Raw genomic sequence first — 25,705 nt, 5'->3', positions numbered from 1 at the left:
TGCCTGTGTCTCTGGTCCTTAAGCTAGTAATTGATTTGCAAGTCCCTTGGAATATGAATAATGATCTAGCGAATACTCTGTACTATTCTTGAAGTAGAAATACCCGGTATTCCCGAGGAGAATCATTTACCATGATATAAAATAAAGTGTTAGTCCGGGTTAAAACTATAATTTTGCGAAATTTCATCCCAATCCGTTTTTTTTTTTTTGGTGGATCGGATAACAATCTTTCAAACGTGCCAACTTTCACGTTTATAGTTTTCGTATGAATGTATTAGAAATAAGAAAAACAAAGGTTCCTATTGAAAAGGCTAAGGCCAGCTTAAATTTTCTAATGTGGCATGGATGCCGTAAACACACCTGCGAGACAAGAATAAGACATTTGATTATCTAATATACTTAACAGAGACTCTGATACCCATCGAGAATCGCGACCGGACTAGTACTACCATAATCTGAATCATTAGTCCGACCAGGCGATCATGAACTCAAGCTTAAACGAAACAATTCATTAATTGTTTGAAAAGAGAATGCCGCTGTAATAACTCTTCGAAACGGCCAATTATAAAAATATTTCCCGCTGAGGCATGTCTTAGTGTTACCAGTAAATAGCACTGCATAAGGACCGACGCCAGTGCCTAGTTTTATACATAAAAGGAGACTTAAATGAAATGCCTCAGATTGGAACCGGTTCTATAAGCGTCAGTCTTCAGACACTAGTGACTTACAATCATGCAGGTCGGTCTAAATATAACACAATCTTAACCAACAATACGTTGTGCGTATCTGTCACTAAGTCCCATAACTCGTATTTATAAACGCGCTGTAATCCATACTTAGGTTGCGCGATATTTTGTCCCTTTTGAAGTTGGGTGTCGATGCAATTAATTAATCGTTGGCTATATACCCTTTATGTACTAATAAGGCTTGTATTACAGTTGCATTTTTAAGTATTATTCTGTTGACAGTATGTATGTATGTCGTCCGTTGTAATGACAAAGTTTAAAGAAAATCAGAATTTTTCCATTTATACGGGTTTCTTATTCAAAGCAGTCAGCTTGTAGGTGAAGATTAATTGTAGCTGTTGAATGCATGAAATCTGTAATGCACCGTGACAAGCTGAATAAAGATAAAGATCCTTGAAAAGATTTTAACATGACGTTTGGATGCATATTGTACATTTGTTCCGGTCCAAGACATTAATGCGGATTGTTGAAAATTTCGGCATGTATGCATGTATTTTGTACAATCTGTAAGAGAAATCTCAAATCGTTTATAACCTCTTGTTAGAGATTGATAGAGAGATATCCGAAACTGTACAGGTGTGTACAAAATTGAAGAAACTAAAATGAAAAAAATAAACTCGATGAAAATATTTTTTTTATTAAACAAGTTTTTTATTTAAAATTCCATAATCTATGCTATTCTTCAAAGTGAATGATTGATAATTTTTTTTCGTAACAGCCTTAGTAACATCTCATCATCAGCTCATCCTGTATGCCAATGCGATATAAAATATAATTAGCGATAAAATAAAGGAATATATTACCGAAAAAGTTTTTATAACAAAAAAGCGAAAATTGCAAAAAAAAAACATTGCGAGATACAGTGCTCTCATAGAGTCATAGAGCTACAGCTAGACTCTATTTAAAAATCAGCCTAATGTTTCGCTTGCGTTACCATACGAAAGATTGAAACGTATTTTTTTCAAAACTTTTATATATAGCAAACATAATATGTTCCTAAAACCTCCATAAAATCAGGAAAATTCAATGAGTTTATTTCAACTTAAAATCTGATACAAAATTAGCGACAGCTAGATATAACGATACCACTGTATTTAACATAATTACGAACATCCACATTTTTCGTATTGCAGGATATGGATGATGAGATTGAGCCTGGGCGCACATTGTAAGTTCATATCCAAAATCGTGGTTAATATAACGCCGGAATGTATTTCTGTGATCAACGGTTCAATAGGGTATTTCCGTTAGAGATGAGTTGTACAGAACAATAAAAGCTATAGACAGGGTCGCTTTGATACACAAACACAAAATGTTATTTTAAAACACCGTTAAGCAATTGATTACAATTTAGTTGGGCGTTCAATTTGACAAGACGACGTTAATGAGTCTTTCAATTTATTAATGAGATAAAATACGTATGCGGCCGGTCGGCTTTCTCGGGTGATTTATCCTTATTCACCTATCTTTGGCTTTCAATGACATTTCTACCCAACTCCTTTAATTACTAATAGTAAATATTCATTTCGGAGAGCCTCAATAAAGCCTTGAGTTGATACGCCTGGTGTTAACTGATAAGCGGGGCCCTTAAAGGTACATAATAATATATAAGCCTATTCACTTTTAGACATGAGGCTGAATTTCGGATTTCAGTGTATAACTAACTTATTAACAAGAACGCGCCATAGTTTTGCGGTATAAATATACATAGGTTAGTACGGACCTGTGTTTATTAGCAAAACGTCCTATCTCCACTTTTTTCTTAATCGTAAATGTAAGTATATATCCACCGCCCCGCCTATTTCTGCCGTGAAGCAGTAATGCGTTTCGGCTTGATGGGTGGGGCGTTGTAACTATACTTGAGACCTTAGAACTTATATCTCAAGGTGGGTGGCGCATTTACGTTGTAAATGTCTATGGGCTCTAGTACCCACCAGGTGGTCTGTGAGCTCGTCCACCCATCTAAGCAATAAAAAAAAGTATTGGTGGAACGCAGAAAACAATATTTGTTTTTTTTATTTAAATTATGCGCTGTAACTCACAAGATAAGTACGAATCTATACTAATATTACAAAGCTGAAGAGTTTGTTTGTTTGAACGCGCTAATCTCAGGAATTATTAGTTCGATTTGAAAAATTTTTTCAGTGTTAGATAGCTCATTTATTGAGGAAGGCTATATAACATCACGGTAAGGTCAATACAAGTGGAGCACCAATAAAGAATGTTTCAAAATAGGTATTTAAATAGCTCTTTAACATTATATAATTCAAAAATATTTTCACTTTCTACGTAAATGAAGTGGGGGTAAAATTTAGCGTTATGCCAAAGTAACTATTCCACGCGGACGGAGTCGCGGGCAAAAGCTAGTAATTTATATATTGGAATAACTGCCGTATCGTAATAATACTCGTAATTATTATAATGTGAGATGAAAGCACCAACGCGAACAATTCAACGCCCACTCCGAAACGACAAACGAACTTGTGCAGCAAGTTTCAGTAACCCTCCGTTGTGTTTCTTGCTCGATGGTTAAGAATAAAATTTCTAGTTTTGCATGAACATAATGTTCTAGGTTTTACTTCTTTGTTGATAGTTGTGATTGGTTAACATTATAGGGCTTCTGCTAAACACCAAGATATGTATAAAGGGCATTTATATTGAGTTTAAATATTTATTTTGTCAGTACAATAACTGCTCGTTCAGACAAAACATTACGTAAGTCTTACTTCCAACAAAAATGTATGCTTGGCTAATCAAATAATCTTCTATATCTATAAAAATGAATTCCTGTTCGTTAGTCTCGCTAAAACTCGAGAACGGCTGGACCGATTTGGCTAATTTTGGTTTTGAATTATTTGTGGAAGTCCAGAGAAGGTTTAAAAGGTAGATAGATAAATATGAAAATGCTCCGAATTAAATAAAAATTATTTGATGTGTCCCCCGTCGGACGGATTCCTTTTGCTTGTTTTAAGTTTATTTTATACAAAAGTTTAGGTCTTTTATTTATCGATTGAGGCACTACGAAGTCTGCCGGGTTAGCTAGTCTAAAATATAAATATGCTAGAATAGTTAAAGTTCGTATTGTACATAGTGAATTTTTAACAAATGAAAGTCCATTTGAAATGCAAACATCGATTTCAAATAAGTTCAGCTCATATCAACAGAGACGGTGGCAGAAAAATAAGTAGCCAACAACTTGTTTATCTCGTTCTCAATATCGGAACAACTTACTGTTACACGGTTGCAAAAACTGACTTCGCACAGAATTTATTTTTAATCGATGTACCGGGTGTGTAGCGGTAGGCAGCGGTTTGGTTGAGCCGTTTTAGCATTAGTGGCGACAACGTGCGACGGTAACCATCATCCGATGGATCGTATTCTCATCTGACTTTGTAGACAATATAATAAGGTAACGGTAAAGCTAGTGCTAAGCGATCACTGAAGATCTATAGATACATTTTTTTTTTTTTTTTTTTCGGGTAGATGGCCGAACCTCCTACGAGGTCCCCGCGCAAAAGGGGCGCGCGGGGTATGTGAGACTCAACGATCTGCATGGTGTTGTGAGCAGACCGCGGGCCCAAGGATTTTAGAGCCCACCCACTAAACGACTCCTCTGCACTCTTACACCCGACGTCCGATCCCCTCCGAGGTCAGAACCCGGATGAGGTAGGGGGGCTACCGCGGTCAACACTACAACCAGACGGCGCGGCTCACCCCAAGGACGCCCAGCCGACGGAGCCTTCGAGGCGAATCGAAGGCTCTGAAACGTCGGCCGTCTCGGTACGGCAGCCCGTCGGGCCGCCCAGACGGTGCCGCTGGTGTCCCGGAATACCCCGCTGGACCAGAACCAGCCTGCCGGGTCGGGACGCGATACACCGTCGACCGGTCGCTCTATTCACTCCACGGCAGCGCGCTAGAGTGCTGGTAGCGCGCCGCGCGGCCTCACCCCCTCAGGTCGCCCCTTAACCTTCACCGGGGGGAGGCCGCCACCTGCAGGGGCCGGGACGTGCGGGCGTATTCCCGCCTCCAGCCCCCGGAAGATCTATAGATACCTCGTCTATAAATATTTTTTTTTTCATTTATTTATTGCATAGATGGCTGGACGAGCTCACAGCCCTGGTGTTAAGTGGTAACTGGAACCCATAGACATGTACAACGTAAATGCCGCCACCCACCTTGAGGAGATATGAGTTCTAAGGTCTCAGTATAGTTACAACCCTTCAAGCTGAAACGCATTACAGCTTCACGGCAGAAATAGACTGGGTGGTGGTACCTACCGGTGCCAACTCGTAAAACATCTTACCACCAGTAATTATGCAAAATATAATTTTGCGGCTTTGATTTTTATTACACGATGTTATTCCATCACCGTGGAAATCAATCGTGAACATTTGTTAAGTACGTATTTCATTAGAAAAATTGGTACCCGCCTGCGGGATTCGAACACCGGTGCATCGCTCAACACGAATGCACCAAACGTCTTATCCTTTAGGCAACGACGACTTCAAAACTGTATATTATAAATTCATAATGAGTTGGATTTCCCAATTGATATAATATCATAACCGGTCACTCTACATTTCTTGTCAGAGCTCTTCAATGTTTCTCAGTAGGTATCGGTAGAGACATGAAATACAACACAATTAAAACTACTTATTTTATATAGATAGATAGTACTAGATTATTGACTAGCTCAATAGAAGTAAGCGCTGGATTTTGTTTATAAATCGATTTTGTTTAGTTTTGTTTACGACGAAGATAATACCTGTGAAGTTTTCAAAATATCCGAGAATAGAATCATATGAGGATTACAGTAAATAATATTCTAGGCTAGTGCGAACAAACCTTTTGAATTTCGAAACTCGATTGGTGAGATTCCCTTCATAATGCACTGGAACCGATTTGATGGCGATATTCGAACGTAGCGCGCTCACGATAATCGTGTACGATAATCTTTCTGTTCGCACGCAACTCTGCTCGTGTAAACAGACCCAAAATTTTAATTAAAATGCACGAAGTGTAAACACAGCTCTCTTCTTTACATTTGCATGGGCGTTGCAATCCATTAAAGGTACCGCCAAAAGAGCAATAAACCCTTTACTTCAACGTGGGTGTTGATAGTAGAGATTTCGACGATTCGTATCCTACTTTGATTGTCGATAAACTATTCACCGTCTCGTTTGCTCGGAAGCGATGTGAACGGGACAAATAATTGCTAAACGTAATGCAGGTTTAGATGTGTGGGTGGTTAGAGAATGGTAACTAGAGAAACGTTTGTAAACTGCAGTTGAGGTTACTTCACTTGTAATAAGGAAATCTTGGATACTGTACCACGTTCCCAGGTTGCATAATATTAAATTACGTTATACAAGTCTATTACATAGGGAAATTTTGAAGTTTCCGTAACAGTACCAGCTATACCAGTACAGTAACAGCTGATCGTGGGTGTTATTGTTGAGGCCAATCCATTAAAAACTTAGTCCAACCGATTTCTAAGGCAAAGTTATCCCGCTTGTAAATTTGATGGGTTTTAGAATAGGTGTTCTTACTGAAATTTAAATTTAAACCTTATTACTGGTGGTAGATCCTCTTGTCAGTCCGCACGGGTAGGTACCACCACCCTGCCTATTTCTGCCATGAAGCAGTAATGCGTTTCAGTTTGAAGGGTGGGGCAGCCGTTGTAACTATACTGAGATCTTAGAGCTTATATCTCAAGGTGGGTGGCGGCATTTACGTTATAGATCTATGGACTCCAGTAAACGCTTAACAGCAGATGGGCTGTGAGCCCGTCCACGCATCTATTCAATAAAAATATATAAAAAATAATTGGACTCTAAAAGAAGAAATATTACAAAGTGGATGGTGATAGTCCCCTGTCTGTACTCATACGATATAATGGCCACTAATTATTTTACAATACCAATCGTCAAGGAGTTAAACGAAAGAAAGGCTGATGTGATAAATATAATTCGTAGCAAATTAATTTACATAACAAATCGCCAATAACATTTATTTATGTTTGGAATAAAAAAACTAAGATTGATATGTATTACAATTAAGATAGTATTGTAATGAAAACACATCTGTATATTTTAATAGGTAATTCAATTAAGATTTTTTAACTAAAAGTTACGTATTTATAACTGTTTGTACGTAGAGATGAAATTGATATTTTTTTGCAACAACATTTTTGTCAGCGAATCTTATCAGCGTGTTGAAGTCATTAAACGGATTAAAGTTATATCAGCCATGGAACATTAGTGAGCAGACGCACATTGAGTGAATCACAATAAAACAAAAGACCGAACTTGCTTCCTGGACTTTTCGTATTTCTGGTATTGAAACAAGACAAGATGGAAGGATGTAGTGCTGAAGGACAAAATCCCTTTTGCAATGTTGCTGACGTGCATGTCGAAGACAGAGCAAAGTGGACGAGTAAAGTAAGGAAAGCTGACCCCACCACCATGTGGGGTAAATAGCTGGGAAGAGAGATAGATAGAGAGAGAGAGAGAGAGAGAGAGAGAGAGAGGTATCGAAACCTTTACAGAAATTGATACGTGTAATGTTAGAGAATGTAAATTATTGGGCTATCTGTCTGTATAAAATAATGAAATGAAAAATTTTGGCGTTCGTAAAACAATTTTTAATTTCAAAAAACTTTAATTTGTTGATTTATGTAAGTTCACAATGCATTTAATAAGTAGAATCAGACGTGCATTCGCAAGTGATAACTACGAGTTTATTTTTAAAACGGATCAAGGAGTCATTGCCATCTGCATCGCTGGGAACTTGCGTGTAGTTTGCAAAATAAACAAAACATATTTTGAGTTATAAATTGACTATATATTATAGCTCTCCGCCCGCAGCTTCGCCCGCGTGCACTACACTTTCTGTTATTGGCCGGTGTTCGCTACTTAAGTGTAGGAAAACAGTTTTACGACATTACAGCGTAGTCATATTGTCCAAAATATTTACAAATTGTATAATAAAATTTTCCTCGCTTATTGTCCTTTCCGTAAGTGAAAACCGTATTAAAATCGACAATCGATCGTTGTTTAGATGAAGTAAGCGGAGAAAGTCAAGTTCAAAGTCGTCGTGGCCTAAAGGATAAAACGTTTGGTGTATTCATGTTGAGCGATGCACCAATGTTCGGATCTCGCAGGCGGGTACCAATTTTTCTAATGAAATACGTACTTAAAATGTTCACGATTGATTTCCACGGTGAAGGAATAACATCGTGTAATAAAAATCAAAGCCGCAAAATTATATTTTGCGTAATTACTGGTGGTAAGATGTTTTCGAGTTGGCACTGGTAGGTACCACCACCCAGTCTATTTTTGCCGTGAAGCAGTAATGCGTTTCGGTTTGAAGGGTGGAGAAGCCGCTGTAACTATACCTACTGATATTGAGACTGATACTGAGACTGATTTCAAGGTAGGTGGCGGCATTTATGTTGTAGATGTCTATAGGCTCCAGTAGCCACTTAACACCAGGTGGCCTGTGAGCTCGTCCACCCATCTAAGCAATAAAAAAACTGGGAAATGCGCGCGTCTGGTTGTAGTGTTGACCGCGTGATCCCCCTTCGCTGACTCGGTTCCTCTTCGGGCGGAGTACGTACGTCGGGAGAGAGTGATCGATGGAGCTTAGTCCGTAGTCGTCTTGGAGTCCGACATAGCCTAGCCACATCCCCATTAGTCAAGTATCTGTAAATTGGATTGGCTAACCTTCAAAACAGCGATTTTGTTTTATACTCTTTAGAGTATTAGTGTATATCATAATAATATGTCGGGCAGACGCGGCGACGTTCCAATTTATTCAATTTTTTATAGCATCATTAAAGATGCGTGACAAATTAGTCTACTTGCGATAATATACATAGTAATGAAGATGCTCTATGTTTGTCAATGTTTTCAGGGGTACAGAAAATACCACCTTTACCTTTTATGTAAAAGAGAACTACTAGGTATTCTCGAAAGTTTTTTTTTCTATATCAACGAGAGTGGGGCTCGGGCAAAATCTAGTATATTAGGTATATTAGATAGTATATTAGGTATTCAATGTTATTGGGTGTCGATGCCTAGACATTCAAATTCACATTCCAACGCGTTTTCAAAATTCCATATATATTTCAGTAGTTATTACAATTCTGTTATCTATGAAGAGGAATAAAATTTAAATATATTTTACGCGTATCGGAATTTTCCGTCTCCGTGGAAAAACCATATTCTGTGTACAAAAACTAACCTATCAAGTCAATGTTATTTTTGATACTTGACTAGAGGTTTTAATCGACCAAACAAAATGTATTGTTTTCCTTAAACAATAGGGTTACCCGCATGTTGTTTCGTAATTTTATACCGAATCTTGAATTATGTGTGCCATACATGCGAAATTTCGAGTTGTCCATTAAACACATCATTACAACGTGTTGCATACATAATACTGAACTTTACATTAAAAATGTCATAAATTGACTCACACTATTTTTGAGTTAAAAATACATATTATATTATTATATAAACTAGAAGTCCCGCAGTAGTCGAAATTCGACTATAATTAATTGGAATTCTAAGTTTGTACACTATTATGATTGTATTTTATACTTCTATAATCACAAATTTCGCCAAGACTACACTACAAAAAATATTAACAAAGACAAACAATATTAAATCTCAATTTGACAACAGACGTCAAGAACAAAAGTTTGACAATAAATAATATGCATGCGTGTGTGCGTCAGATACATGGTATGCAGTGTGTGTAATGTTTTCTTTATTGATTTAATGTATCTTTTATGCATTATTTAAAAAAATATTAGCATTGTGCACTTCTTCTCTATATTCTCTATAAGTGTGGAAAATTTCATACTCCTCCGTCCGCGCAATTTTCGTAAAAAGGGATACAAAGTTTTTGCTTCACGTATTAATATATAGATTTATTACTTTCAAGGTTTACAGGGTTGGCACTAGTAAAATACGTCACTTGAACATTTGTTCGTTTCAAATCCAAATTCACTGATAGATAAAATTAGGCCTAATTTATACTTAATTTCTATTTATTTTATTTATTGATATTTGATGGTAATGCTTTTGGATTTGTTTGTACTTAGATCGTGTAGCGAATTGCAGAGGTCGGTGGCAATATTATATGTAGATGCTTCTGCCGTAAATGTTTAATGCGTGCCACCGCACTAAAGGGTGCTATGAACGATAGTATCTAAATAAGATTGCATGTCTACGGACTGTGATAATGGCTTAAAAAACGGCAACGAGTATAAAAACTTTTTATTTAATAATTTCGCCCTTTTGCGAATTACCGCTAGTTTAGGTTTTATCCTGAATGCATATGCAGTTTTCTTTGTCGATTCGGTTTGTGATATTTTTATAAAGTCCAAAATATAACGATTTAGATATATATTTTTTAACAAGATGGGTGGACAATCTTACGGTTCATCTAGTGTAAAGTGGTCACCGGAGCCCTTAGACATCAACTAAGTTAATCCGCCACCCATCTTGTAACATGAGTTCTAAGTCACAGTTTTTTTCAGTACAACGGCTGCGTCATCCTTCAAACCAAAACGCATTGCTGCTTCAACGCACAAATAGGCAGATCTTATGAGACGCCCTAATATTGGTAATAACGCAAATTGTAATTATTACGGGTTTTATTTTGATTACACGATGTTATTCCTTCACCGTGAAAGCTATTCGTGAATATTTGTTAGGTACTAGTAGTGGTCCCTCTGTAGTCGAAATACGACTATAATTAATTGAAATTTCAAGTTTGGACATTATTATAGTTCTATTGTCATAGACTATTATACTTCTATAACTACAGATTTCGCCCAGGCTACACTTTAGACACAATATTAAAGACAAACAATATTAATCTATTCTCAGTTTGACCACCGACTTTCAACAATAACAAAAGCTTGACAATAAACAAAGAGTATACGCGGTGTGTTGTGTTGTGTCAAATACAGGGTAGGTGTGTAATGTTTTCTTTATTGATTTAAAATATTTTTTATGCACAATTAAAAAAAAAAATAGTATTCTGCACTCCTTCTCTATAATCTCTATAAGTGCGAGAAAGTTTATATTCCTCCGGCCGCGCAATTTTCGTAAAAAGTGGTACAAAGTTTTTGCTTCACGTATTAATAATAATATATAGATTTGATCTAATACGAAGTCATTAAAGAGTCTGGTGGAGACAGACGTCTGGCCATTGCACTTTACGCGGACACGCAAAGGAAGTCGTGCGGACACGTCTAGTAAACAATTTAGAAAAAATCGATTACTCCCTGGCATCTCTCCAAACATGTTCGTTGCATTAAAACGCATCTCAGCCAGAGTTTTCCGTTTACAATAAAATTGCTTTAAAAGAACTATTTTACATTGTTGCATTTTACGATTTAGTACTATTAATGAATATACCAATAAATGAGATTCATATTTCCGTCGTTTTATTTTCGACTTTATCTCAATGATATAATATGTTACTTGGGTTCCTTTTTTTCGGGTATATCGATATAGCCATCCAGTTAAAATTATATATGGACTAGGTCTACTATGGTGTGGTATGGTATGGTACACCTGGTGGTGGGGCGTATTATAAGCCCGCATGATTGTGATCAGCCCCTATTTATGCCGCGTAGCACTCGTGCATTCCTTTTATTATGATATTATTATTATATTATATATATTATTTATTATTATATCTATAACACAGTAAATACTATAAAGAATTTAGTCTAATATTGAGGAAAGTTTCTTGTCGATGCACGGACATCGACGATCGCGCGGCGCGGGCGCCGGGAGGAGGACAGCGGCGCGGGGTAGCGGATGGACACCGGCGTTCGTCACTTCGTGCAGCAACGCCGCCCGCGACACTTACTTGTTTATCTTGTTTTACTTTTTTATAAACTTACCAAATACTACAGTCCACTCTTTTATTTTATACATCACCGGTCTACCCCAGAGCAGTTCGAAACATGGTCCTTCGAGCCGGATTCAACGGACACTACAACAGGATCCTCTATGTATTCAAACTTTTGTCGTTCTAGAGTTCGCATCCCGTTATCGAAACGCATTCGCAGTGTGCCCATTTTGAGTTGATACGAATGGCTTGTCCTACACACAGCTTCCTCGTGCGATACTGATAAAATAGCACAAGGCAAATCATCGATATAAGCTTGTATATTGCTGCCGGCGTTTAGATATTCACCCGTGATACGTAACTTCGTACCGCCCGATTGTGGCCCGTAGATTGGTTCGATAGAATTAATTTTAGGGTTAACGAACGCGTAGTGTTGTTTAGATTCATCGCGATAATCAGCAACACGAACAACTACTGGCCCATCACGGGGAACCTCTTCTCCGGGACCGTCTACAGTACAAACGATTTGTTTTGTTTTTATGTATAATTCTATGATAGGCTGACATTTTATTCCGGCAATAGTTACCCCGTTATATATGTCAGATATATTCCGACCCAGGTTTATACCTTCGATGGTTATGTTTGTTCCACCATCCCATGGGCCAAGCTGTGGTCTGAATGAATGAATTTCAGGATTAGGGCAAGTTTGTGTTCGATTTAACCAAACACTAGGTGCTCCGCACTGTTCTTGTACTTCGCACCTGTCGGACCCTTGACACCAACCACAACCAAACTTCTCAGGGAGGGCGAGACACATGCCGCAATTATCAGCCATATCGTTACAACGGTAGATGAGAATATGAGTATTATCCGGGTTATCAAGAGGTTTCGACCCACCCCATATTACAGCAAACGAAGCAGTAATATTAGGAGCTCGGGAAGTATAAGTAAATTCAACGGATTCACAATATATGGTATCTGCTAAAAGTTGAGCGTTCACGTGAGTGACTCTACCCTCAATATTGAATTGACAAACGAATCTAGTTTGAACGATAAATTGGCCTATTATGTGGACTTTAACTTTGATTTGTTTTTTAACACCGGAAGGTACTAATATTTCGTTGGTACCGTCGGACGTTGAATTTATTGTTGGACAAAAGCTTGGACCAGAACGATAACTTGGGCCTATTCTACTAACTCCCGTTACTAAAATATCATTACGGCAATTTTCAGCGGTATCGTGGGTGCAGCGGTGACCGTCGACACACCAGTCGCAAGGGAACGAGGAACTGACGCATTGTGTGCACGAGCTGTACGTATTACAATCAAAGAATGTAAAATTGGTCGCTACAAAGTCAGGTCCCTGAGTAATTACTCATCGAAAACTTGCCTACACTCAATGGACAATTTTTATGTGCATTTACAGCTTTAGATCGTACTCTTATAACCTCATACATAGAATGGCCTCAATTTGACATAAGCACGAAGACATTTCTTCATACGTGAGGTGAGTAAGACTGAGGACGGGGACCGTGGTGCGAGGCTTCAACTCCATCTGCCCCCTCCCTCTTCATTGAAGTACCCATATATACTTCAACCCGGGCAGTCTGTCGATGCACGGACATCGACGATCGCGCGGCGCGGGCGCCGGGAGGAGGACAGCGGCGCGGGGTAGCGGATGGACACCGGCGTTCGTCACTTCGTGCAGCAACGCCGCCCGCGACACTTACTTGTTTATCTTGTTTTACTTTTTTATAAACTTACCAAATACTACAGTCCACTCTTTTATTTTATACATCACCGGTCTACCCCAGAGCAGTTCGAAACATTTCTTCAACCGAGTTTTGCGGAGATAGCTCATCGGTAGACAATGGCATGGCTTTGCCATTGGCATTACTGACGCCCCTGAGCGAAGGTAACCACTCACCATGTATTGGGTTATATGCTCGTTTGCCAAAGGGAACAATAAAAAGTTTCAAGGTCTGTGGTGGTATTCACGCTCCGACGTCAAATGGCTCCAGTGACCATTTAATACCAGACTTGGGGCGAACTTTTTCTTTTTAAGGGATTTTATGACCTGGTAACTAAGACCTTTAAGTCATGTCTTATTTTAATTTATATTCTTATTTTTATGGAAATTGATAATATGGAGTGAAAAGAAATGAAATAGGAATGATTACTTTGAGACATTAATCAACTGTGATGAAATTAAGTGAAATGAGATGAGATGATATGGGATGAAATATAATCTCAGTAAAATGGTGGTCAATTACAGAGATTTTTTCAGTGGACTTTTTGGAGGATCCCGAGAAGCTACGTCCAGCGGCGTTGTTTCATTTTCCCACATTTGTGCACTTTCACAGATATTAAACAGTTAATAAACCACCGATTATTAAACATTTAAGCCTGAAGAAACACTAAATAGACAAAATAAAACAATTCACACAACTTCACTCCTCGCATTCCCGCAAAAAAGTCCAATAAATGACATATTATTTCTAAAAAAAAAAAAAAAACAATCATCAACAAAATAAAACATTCATTTGCGTCTCAGCAGCAAATTCGAAGGCCGTTAATTTGTACAGGTAACAATTTCAATAAAGGTTAATGACGTCTACGATTTGCTGCTCAATATGGTACGTACGTAAATAAGTATGTAAATAAATAAGCATTTAATAGCTTCGATTGATTGCGTAGCACACAACCGACTCACAACACGCTCTTTGTAGCAGATAATAAAAGGGATTGCACAAGCGTTGTTAACTCAAAAAAACTGAGATGTTTCACGCGTTCATCAAACTGCCCGAACAGGTAAGCGGTATAAGGTAAATTAGTAAAGGAAAATTAAATCTTGACCGGTCAATTTAAAAACGATTTTTCCATGAATCTGTAAGACAAGCATCCTACTTTTCGTTATTGGTAGTCGAGAAAATAATTGCGTTGATTGATGTGCAAGAAAATCGTGCATTATTCTTGGCTTACTTTTATTGTTCAAGGTGGTAATTTGTACATAATATCCTATAGCGACTAATTTTCTTTTGAATCTCATTACGTCTGGCTTCTGTATTTCTATGATTTCTATGATCACATAATTTAATAGATTCTCTCAGTGTTTTATCACTATTACTACTATAAAACAAAGCCGCTTTCTCTATATCAGTCTATATCAGTCTGTTCCTATGTATGCTTAAATCATTAAAACTACGCAACGAATTTTGATGCGGTTTTTTTTAATAGATAGAGTGATTGAAGAGGAAGGTTTTTATGTATAATAACATCCATTAAATAGTGGAGAAATCAATAAAAAATTACAGTTTCCGAAGCGAAGCGCCGGCGGATCGCTAGTGTAACTATAATTTAGATTGCAATAATTTTCACCGAGCACTAAACTAGTTCTAACAACAGAACAATAACTTCAAGGAAATAATTAAGCAAAAAAAAACAATTATTATTATGTATGTGAATACGTTTCGTTACTTAAATTGAAATTACAAAACAAATATACGACACAATTGTATGTATTAAGTATCGCTAAGCACAAGATTAACGAGGCTAAGTTAAGTATTAAAAAAAATTAAAAAAATTATTATTGTTTTTTTTTTTATTGCTTAGATGTGTGGACGAGCTCACAGCCCACCTGATATTAAGTGGTTACTGGAGCCCATAGACATCTACAACGTAAACGCGCCACCCACCTTGAGATATAAGTTCTAAGGTCTCAGATCTCTACCTATTAACAGTAGGTACAATGTATAATATGTTTGTATTTTGTATAATAATAAAACAAATGTCGCCATTTTGGGTGAACGGGAAAACGTTGTTGGAATCATTTAAGCGTTTTAATTGATAACGTATAGGAAAATTGCGAAATATAATACTTAAAACTTAAAATGAATAATATATATTATTAAACAGCATATTGATTTACGTAAGAACCAATTTTCTTAAATAAAATCCCATTTTGATTTCCTTAAGATCAAGTACGAGCAATAATACTAAGCGGCTTTGAATATAACAATAGTAATATAAATAATATTTAAGCTGATGATGATGTTAAAGTGTAAGTGTATTGACAGCAAATCATATGATAGATAACCTAAAAATCTTATCTTATTTTTTAAATATATCTGTATCCCCATGATCAATATTGATTTTAATTTGTTTATAATAAAAGGGATATATGAGTTGACTAGTATCAAAGCCGGCAATGTGACTTTTGGACAATTATTGATAAATCAGAAAAACGAATTATTGACTTTGTATTCCATTGGCAGTCACAAAACTCTTCTGAACGACATCTTAAATAAATAACAGGTTAAGTATTAACCTTTATTTAATGCAGGTTTTGAACCGTATTCTTTGAAGGAGACGATTATATTCAAATCAATCTGTATTGACATATCAATAACATTTTTTTGTCCAAATGCACAGATTGCCACCTTTGATAATAGACGACTCATATATAGTCTGTTATTTAAACTTAATTTCATTACTGTCCTTGAACTTCGTTTAGTGGGCCGTGCAATGTACGGAGAGTGGCTCATGTCCTTTCTAACGCGAAACAACAAGATTTTTAACTCGAAGGAGCCTTTGGACATCCTTTGTGCCTTAGCGATTTAAACTTAGACTTTAGCATTAAAATTGTGGCAGCATTCACGTTGTAGAGTCTATAAGGCCTAGATCACCGCTAAGACCATCTGCTCATTAAATCTAACAATAAACTTTTGAATCCCTAGTTCTTGATTGAGGGCGACTTTGTTGATAAATGAGAGATAACGAAGTTTTTTTCACACGTAATTGAATCAGGCTATAGTACTACTTAGCACGTTGACTGTAAGACTATTTGAGAGATTTTTAGCCAGTACATATGAGGTTTTTCCAAGGCAAGATTGGGAAAACCTCATACGTAATATACATATATTTACCGTATGAGACCTGATAAATCTCAAAAAAGTTTTCGAATATACCCATATTTCTATCAGTGATAGAAATGTGGATTTGTCGTCTTAACACATCAAGCGGAAACTTTTGACTGCGGCATCAGGGAATAATCGCGTATGGGGCTGTTAAGTCGCATAATCCAGTCACCGTGCTAATGATCATAGTGTTCGTTAGCATTATTAATGCAATTTCCTCCAAAAATATAGAATAAATATATTTAAAAAAAATACAGATTAGAAAAAAATACAGATTCCATCAGCTGTAACTAACTGTAATAGAAACCTAGAAAGGGCGAGTGGCGTTTCCGTGTCAAGGTAAAATGTTCAAGTACTAAACAATTTTAATCGTTACAAAAAATTTGTTTGTCAAATAAATAATGATATTTCGTTTAGTTACATAGTGCTGAATAAAGAAATATTTTTATATCCACAGAGTACATTATTATCTTCGATTCCATTTCGATGTAATAATCTTTATTCATTTTTACTATGGAGGATAGAGGTAAGGAGAATCGTCTCTGTGTGTGAAAAAGTGTTCGTTAAACCTGCTAAATAAGGGTGGCGCTATAGTAGCAACCGGGCAAATTAATAAAAAGGCGCTGAAAGTTAGGTACTAGAATAAGATTTAATAAGATTAGAATAAGAAGAGAATTTTTATAACATAATCACTACAAAATAAAAAAAAGTATTTTATTTAAAGCTGATAAGAAAATGCAATCGATGTCTCCACGTTTTACCAATTTTAGGTTATATTGACGACATATTAGTTTGGACTACGTAAACATGTGAGGTCTTGTATATTACACTGTCACTAACTAATCTAGTCATTAAATATATTAAATTTCCTAACTCGGCATACTTCAATCAGTTAACAACTGCTCAATTCATATCATACTCTGTGCCTATGCTAGCGTCATTCTGGAGGATTTTTGAACTATTATTTAGTGTTGAATTGATTTGATTACCTATAATATACCTATGATTTGATTACCTATAATAAATGGTCTCATACTCAGTAAATTTTTTTTTATTATAATTCGCTTTTTTTACTTTCCAAAAGGGCCTCAAATTCTTGTGTGCCCAAGGGCCCCATCCTAGTTTAAGACGACTACCCTCCATATTTTTTTATAAAGGGAACTGTCATTGACGTAATTTAACCATAGACAAGTCTCATCTTCGATCGCTGGGTCAATAATAATGATTGCTATTGCAAAATAGGACAAACCGTTTAAGTACCGAAATGAGTCTGCAAGCCTGAGGGTGACAATGCTGTGATAATTAAATAAAGTTCAAGGTAAAAACTTACCTCCCAATCTTAATGAGGTGTGAGATTTTTAAATATAGATTACATATAACATTACAATAACAGCATAGATTTTTTTTTTTTGGTCAGGAGGAAATCGCCGGACTTCCGCCCTCCCCTGGGGATGGAAGGCGGGGCATGTCGGAGTCGAACTGACTAAAACCTCCTGTCGCTCAACAACTCGCGTCCGAACTTCGCATGAGACAGAACCCATGAAAAGGCAAAGGGGGGAAAGTGAAGCGTTTAGTGCGGAGCACATCTCTCCCATCACCCTTCCCCTCGGGACACCGGACCAGCGGTCGTCGGCGCCACGACCACCAGCCCTCTCGGTCGATCGGCTATCCGGAGCCCGCCTAGATGGCGCCGGTTAGAATGGGTTATCCTACGGAATACCGCGCTGGGTCAGAACCAGCGTGGATCGAGGTTAGCCGGCCTTCCATCACCCGGATGCTCTTGCGTAAAACGCGTGCAGAGCAGCTTGCACGTCGTCTTCTTAGGCCCCCTTCGCCGGTCCCCAGACCGACATACGAAGGGGACCCGAAACACTTAGAGGGCCAGGGCTTGGGCGAGGTCCGCCTCCCTGCCCCCCGTTCGACGGCGGCGGGCTTGCGCGTCTCTCACGCGCCCCGCCGCCTCCTTCTGCGAGATGGTGCACTCGCAGAAGTCGAGCATCGTCTTCCACGACTCGTCGTCGCCGAGCATCGATGCCGCAACACTCGCCAACGACAAGTCATTTCCTATTTTTGCGACGAGGACACGGCGCCACCTCTCCCATGCGGGGCAGGCGACGAGCGTGTGCTCCGCCGTGTCCAAGCATAGATTATAACAAGTTTTTTCATTTTCATTTCATCACTATTTTCCTAACAGTCATAGATTAAATATATATCAAATTGAGGATTGATAGAAATGATTTATAAAATCAAACTTTAATTATCAAATGCTGTATCCTTCTTTAGTTCGTATAGGTATTGAGTTACAGATTTAGTGTTGATTTACTAAAATTTGACCGGCTTCTGCTAATGGCAAAGAATGAGGTTAATACGTATTGATGACCAACATGTACATACATATATGTAGGTTTTTTTAAATCGAAGGCATGCAAGCCTCTTTTCAGACCTCGTTTGAGGAAAGATATAATATTACGGCATTGCAGTTTATTTCAGAGCCGTATGGTCTGTGGTGATCAGTGGTTACGAATTAATTAGACTTTTTGGCGGGAACGGGAGGAGTGAAGCTGTGTGATTTGTTTTATTTTGTCTATTTAGTGTTTCTTCAGGTTTAAATGTGTAGTAACGGTGGTATATTAACTGTTTAATATCTGTGAAAGTGCACAAATGTGGGAAAATTAAGCCGCTAGACGTAACTTCTCGGGATCCTCCAAAAAGTCCACTGAAAAAATCTCACTAAGTGATCACCATTTTACTGAGATTATATTTCATCCCATAGCATCTCATTTCATTTATTTCATCCCAGTTGCTTAATGTTAACTTTGGTGGTGAAGTATTCAAGAATGCAGGGACCAGCCAGTCCGATGTGTCCACGTCCCCGTCGTACCCCCTGGGACCTTCTGTGACCGGGCCATGTGCACGTACACCATCCAAGTTCTGATCACAGATGCTAAGGACAAAGGGCGAAAGGCGAGTGGCCGGCGCCTTAAAACCGGTCCGAACTCGGTAGGGACGATACCCGATACATAACGGAGTGAGGTTTCGCACTCAAAAGTGGCAGCCCCACTAGAAACCTAGGGTGCAGAGGGTTAATCACCCACTCATCCAAAAATTAAATGATTATGAAAGGAAAAGTAATGTTACCGGACCGGATTTTTTCAAAACGAACTGGCGATGTTAAAACGGCAAACGAATTTAGCTTATGCACATGGAATGTTAGAACTCTCAATAGACCGGCAGCCTTCCAGGTCTTATGCCAGCAACTGACACAACACAGAGCCGATGTCACAGCCTTACAGGAGATTAGATGGGTGGGACAAGGCGTAGTTAAAAGGGCAGACTATACAGCGTACTATAGTTGTCACCCAAAGCATCACTTGTTTGGAACAGGGTTCGTCGTCGGCAAGCGGCTTCAACCCCTTATCATTGACTTCCAGCCAATTAACGAGCGTATGTGTTCAATTAGAATAAAAGGTAAATTTCAAAACTACACAATTATTAACGTACATGCCCCAACGGAGGAAAGCGCCCCAGAAGAGAAAGAGAAGTGGTACTATGATGTGGAAAGTGTATACTCTAAAGCGCCCAAGGGTGACGTTAAGGTAGTAATAGGAGATCTAAATGCGAAAATTGGCCGAGAAGAGGTATACCGTCCAACAATTGGACTACATAGTCTCCACGAAACCTCCAATGATAACGGCACCCGACTTATTGACCTTGCTTCATCTTTGAATATGACTATTGGAAGTACATGTTTTCCGCACAAGAACATACACAAAGTTACTTGGTTTTCCGCTGACGGGGTTACCCGTAACCAAATTGACCATATTTTGATTGACCGTAGACATTACTCAAACCTCCTGGACGTTAGGAGCCACAGAGGTGCCAACATAGATTCGGACCACTATTTAGTCGTTTGCAAAATGAGGGCAAGAATATCGCAATACAAGTACACCAAGACTGTTAGGACAAGAAAGTTTGATACCTCAAAGTTAAAGCGACGGCCAGGGGTGAACTCTGAGTACATTGAGTGTGTGGGCCAAGAACTGGATAAGATAACAGATAATAGAAATAGTAATGTAGATTCTGATGAAATATGGCAACGCCTGAAATCTGCAGTTACAACAGCAGCTACGAAAGTTCTTGGACACGAAGAAAAGCGAAAACGGAATGGGTGGTTCGACGATGAATGCCAAAAAGTCACAGATGCGAAGAATAAGGCTCATAAATTATTGCAGCAAAAACTCACTCGGTGCCGTAGAGAGGATTACAGAAACCTTAGGATTAAAGAAAAACAGCTACACAAAAGGAAGAAACGAATGTTTGAAGAGCAACAACTTAAGGAAATTGCAAATAGTTACTCAAAGCAGGAATCCAGGATTTTCTACAAGCAAGTGAATAGCGGAAAGAAGGAATTTAAACCAAGAACCTCAGCCTGTAGAAATAAAGATGGCCAACTGCTTAATGACAGAACAGAAGTCATTAAAAGGTGGGCAGAACACTTCCAAGAGCTACTAAACAAACCATCAGTTGCTACTCATATCGATGAAGTCGAAGCTCCACTTAATCATCAGTGGCTAGAAGTGTCCCAACCGTCTCTGGAAGACACCAGAGCTGCCAGCCAAAAACTCAAAAACAATAAAGCTCCAGGAAACGACAACATCCAGAGTGAACTACTGAAATACGCTGGGTCCCAGTTTGAAGAGGAATTCCATAAACTAGTACTGCAGATATGGAATTCTGAAGTTATGCCTGAGGAATGGAACACAGCGGTTATTTGTCCTCTCCACAAGAAGGGCGATGTTCTCGACTGTCAGAACTATCGAGGCATTTCACTCCTCAATACAGCATATAAGATATTTGCGAACGTTCTCTTTGGCAAATTAAAACCTTTCGTGGAGCCTAGACTAGGAGAATATCAGTGTGGTTTCCGACCTGGCAGATCAACCATCGACCAAATCTTCTCCCTACGACAAATACTTGAAAAAACTCTTGAATTTAATGCTGACACGTATCACCTTTTTATTGATTTTAAAGCTGCCTACGACAACATAAGCCGTGATTTCCTATACCAGGCTATGCATGAGATTGGCGTACCACCGAAGCTTATATCTTTAACAAGGATGACACTGGTTGCATCGCAAAGCATTGTTAAGATCCAAACAGACCTATCGGATCCTTTTAGAACCCATGATGGACTAAGGCAGGGTGATGCCCTCTCCTGCCTTCTTTTCAATGTTGCACTCGATAAGTGTATCCGTGACTCAGCAATAGAGACGACGGGCAATATATATTACAAATCCGCTCAAGTACTGGGATATGCGGATGATATTGACGTCATTGGCAGATCAGCTCTCGCAGTAGAAAGTGCGTACCTTGCTCTCGAGGCCTCGTCTCTCGAAGCCGGTCTCCAAGTAAACGCAGACAAAACTAAATTCCTGAGGGTGTCGAGGGACTTACGTGAGGACACAGCGCATAAAAATATTGGCCAGCATACTTTTGGATCTGTGAATGAATTTGTATATCTTGGTTCTCTGATAACGAATAATAATAATATAACAGCAGAAATAGTTAAGAGAATACTGTCGGCGAATAAATGCTACTTCGGCCTGCTTAAATATTTCTGTTCCAAAATTCTGTCACGAAATATCAAAATTCTTTTATACAAGACCCTACTGAGACCCATTCTTATTTATGGCTCAGAGACATGGGTACTCAGCAAAAAAGATGAGAACCGTCTACTTGTGTTCGAGCGTAAGATTCTAAGACGGATATTCGGTGCTGTGCGGGAAAACGAGATATGGAGGACGCGCTATAACCACGAGTTGTATGATGTTTACAAAGATCCTAACATCATAACAACTATAAAGATTGGACGCCTACGATGGGCAGGACATGTGGTTCGAATGGAGAGTACCAGAATGCCAAGACAATTGCTCTATGGCAAACCAGAGGGCCGCAGAAGTCGTGGCAGACCCAAACTTCGATGGTTGGATGGCGTGGAGCGCGACCTCAAAAATATCGGCGTCAAGAACTGGAAGGAGAAAGCCCAGAACCGAGCAGTCTGGAGAGACATACTGGACCAGGCTAAGGCCCACCCTGGGCTGTAAGGCCTAAGATGATGATGATGATGAGTTGCTTAATGTCCCAAATTAATCATTTTCCATTTCATTTCACCCCATATTATCATTTTTCATAAAATTAAGAATATAAATTAAAATAAGACACGACTTAAAAGTCTTAGTTACCAGGTCATAAAATCCCTTAAAAAGAACGAACTAAATTATGATCCAATGGCGGTTTGTTCTCTGATAAAAAATAACGACCGGATCAAGTAAAAAAAAATCAAAGAGAATACCTGAAAGTGCTATTTGTATACGTGACTTTAGACCACAAATATAGGCAAAAGATTTACGCATTCAGATAGATTATTTGCCCAAAGTCAAATACGAGTTCACATCGAACCTGCATCGATAATTAAACGGGCCTCAATCTTTAATTTTTTGTACGACCAGCGTAAGGATTACGATATATTTTTCTTACATAATTAATGGAATAAGTAATAAAACAAATTAAAGGGTGTCTCTTGAAAATGTCAACTGTAAAGTTAAAGTTCAGATTGGCAATATTACACCGGACAGCCTCAACAACGTCGATCAATCAAAATAAAGGTCATTATTACGTTAATAATAATTAATTTTTATTTTTTTAGTCGTAAATAATAAATGATACTTTTTTTATTGCTCAGGTGGGCGAACGAGCCCATGGCCCACCTGGTGTTAAGTGGTCACCGTAGTCCATAGACATCTACAACGTAAATGCCGCCAACCACCTTGAAACATGAGTTCTAAGGTCTCAGTTTTAATCGAACGAACTACTGCTTCACGGCAGAAAAAAGTAGGGTGGTGTTACCTACCCATGCGGATTCACAAAACGTCCTACCACCAGTAATTACGCAAATTATAATTTTGCAGGTTTCATTTTGATTACACGATGTTATTCCTTCGTAGTGGAAGTCAATCGTGAACAATTGTTAATTACGTATTTCATTGGAAAAATTGGTACCTGCCGGCGGGATTCGAACACTGATGCACCGCTACATACGAATGCACCGGAATTCTTATCCTTTAGGCCACGACGACTTCGATACTTTTACTTTTGAAGACATTTTTACATGCAGCAACATTTTTACTATAGTACGGCATCTTGTGAGCATACACGAGAGAGAATTCTAATCTACTTAATTCAGTAAAGGGTGAGATAGTGCCTATACTATATAGATACCGAGTAATGGAAAATAAATTGTATGTGAGATCATATTTTATTCTATTGAAGTAATAATTACCTTATCAGAGCGCGTCGAATCTAATTCAGACAACAATTATCTTCGTTATGAATTTACGTAATAAACGATAAGAGGAATTCGGTCGCTTCGTTTTAAGAGATCAAAAAAACAATGTTTTTTTTTTTACGTCGTAATGTTTCTCAAGGTGTTTAAGTTCATATTACACCGACATAACACATTTTAATGAACAGAATTATTACGGCGTTGCGCACCGGCACAAAATTGAGCAACATTTTTAAATGTAGTTAAACAGATTCTGATATAGGTCGACTTTGTGCGTTTATAATTAATTTCTTGGAACATCGAACGTTACGAATGTGCGGATGTTTTGCGGTTGTGCACTTGGAAAACGATGGTTTAGTTACGCCATTTAGAGGAAGGAAACTTAATATTCATTACTTTGTAAATATTCAGAAACGTTAATTGAGTAATATTCAGAACCGACTCACACATGTTTTGACGTGACCAAAATATGTAGAAACATCTAATTTCGTACGGTGCGGGCTGTTTTTAAAACACACTCTGTAGTTTGCAAGGGCTTTTCTATTAATTATTAATATGTAGGTTTGAAGCAAACTATCAGTTACAATGACAGCAAGGTATAATAAATTATAGGCAAAATATCTTACAATAAGAATTGGTTGTTGCATGTCTTAAATTTAAACCAACGTGTTTTAAAATTTACGAAATATCATGAGCCTTTATGAGCTTAGCATGTATGTGTGTTTCTTTGTAATACGGAATATTCTAACCTCACTTTCTCCGATTTCAAGTCGTCCAATTAAGTTAAGAACGCCTTATGGATCGATGACAGTACACTTGGCTCCAATATCAATAATTTAAAAGAAAAAACTTAAATTAATCTTGATACTTTTTGAGTTAAATAATATTTTTTAATTGAGAATTTAAAATGTTTTTTGTAATAATGAATTGTCAGATCTCTTAGACATTACAATAATTATCAGATAGAACTGAATTAAGGGAATTTTGACGGAAACTGTCCAACATGAATGCGTAATTGTTTAAAAATGATAAGAGCGCACAAAGTTCAAACTGTCTGCATACGATAATGCACTTTACAGTTCAAACAGACCTGGCGACGGGCCAAGTTATCCTTAAAGCAAATTTATTGAAGTAAAAATAACTGTGATTTAATAAATGAATCATTGAAGACAAAGGAATTGAGTTAATACTTGTTAAGCTAAGTAGCGGATATCGGAAAATGGGGTTACGCAGGAAATTTGCCTATTGATCGGATAGAGCCACTTTAGTACATTGTGTGGAGTCATCAGCCTAATGCACAGATGCGATAAAAACATATTAGATTTTCAGAAAACATAATTAAGCTAAAGTAGAGCTTTAGGATTGTAAGTGGTATCTTGATAATCATTATAAATATGAATAGGCTAAGATATAGCAATTAAGTGCCATTTTCTTCTATGGTTGTCAACATATTTTTCTTAAAAGTAGCTATTAACAAAGCTTCTTTCAGGAACTCTTATAGACATATATAATCTTCACGTCATGTTGCTTCTTTTCCGTACCGAATTTCAACAAAATCGATTCAGAGTTTGTACGTGTAAGCCTGAGATATTTCCAAATTCAATTCCAGTTCCAAATTCAATGAACGCTAACATATTTATGTTATGTGCTGGCAGAAGTACACAAAGACCAATAGATACCAAAGATCGGATAGAGTAGCACCGTCTCACCAACCACTATACTAACTGGGCGATTTAATTAAATTAGTTTTCAAATCAGGTTCGTAACGCTTTATAATGAGAACAATGATAGCCCTAAGAGACATTTTTTTTTTTTTTTTTTTTTTT

At 37.9% G+C, this 25,705-nt stretch overlaps 1 protein-coding gene across 1 annotated transcript in view; it reads right to left on the bottom strand.

The window, feature by feature from the left end:
- LOC101739184 (teneurin-2) overlaps positions 1 to 25,705 on the bottom strand; it is a 64,140-nt gene that overhangs the window by 29,102 nt on the left and 9,333 nt on the right. The window lies entirely within an intron of this gene.

The sequence above is a fragment of the Bombyx mori genome, chromosome 4 (genome assembly GCF_030269925.1).
Source record: "Bombyx mori chromosome 4, ASM3026992v2".
Classification (NCBI taxonomy): Eukaryota; Metazoa; Arthropoda; class Insecta; order Lepidoptera; family Bombycidae; genus Bombyx; species Bombyx mori.
The sequence above is the reverse complement of the archived record's forward strand: the minus strand, read 5'-3'. Positions and strand labels throughout refer to the sequence as shown.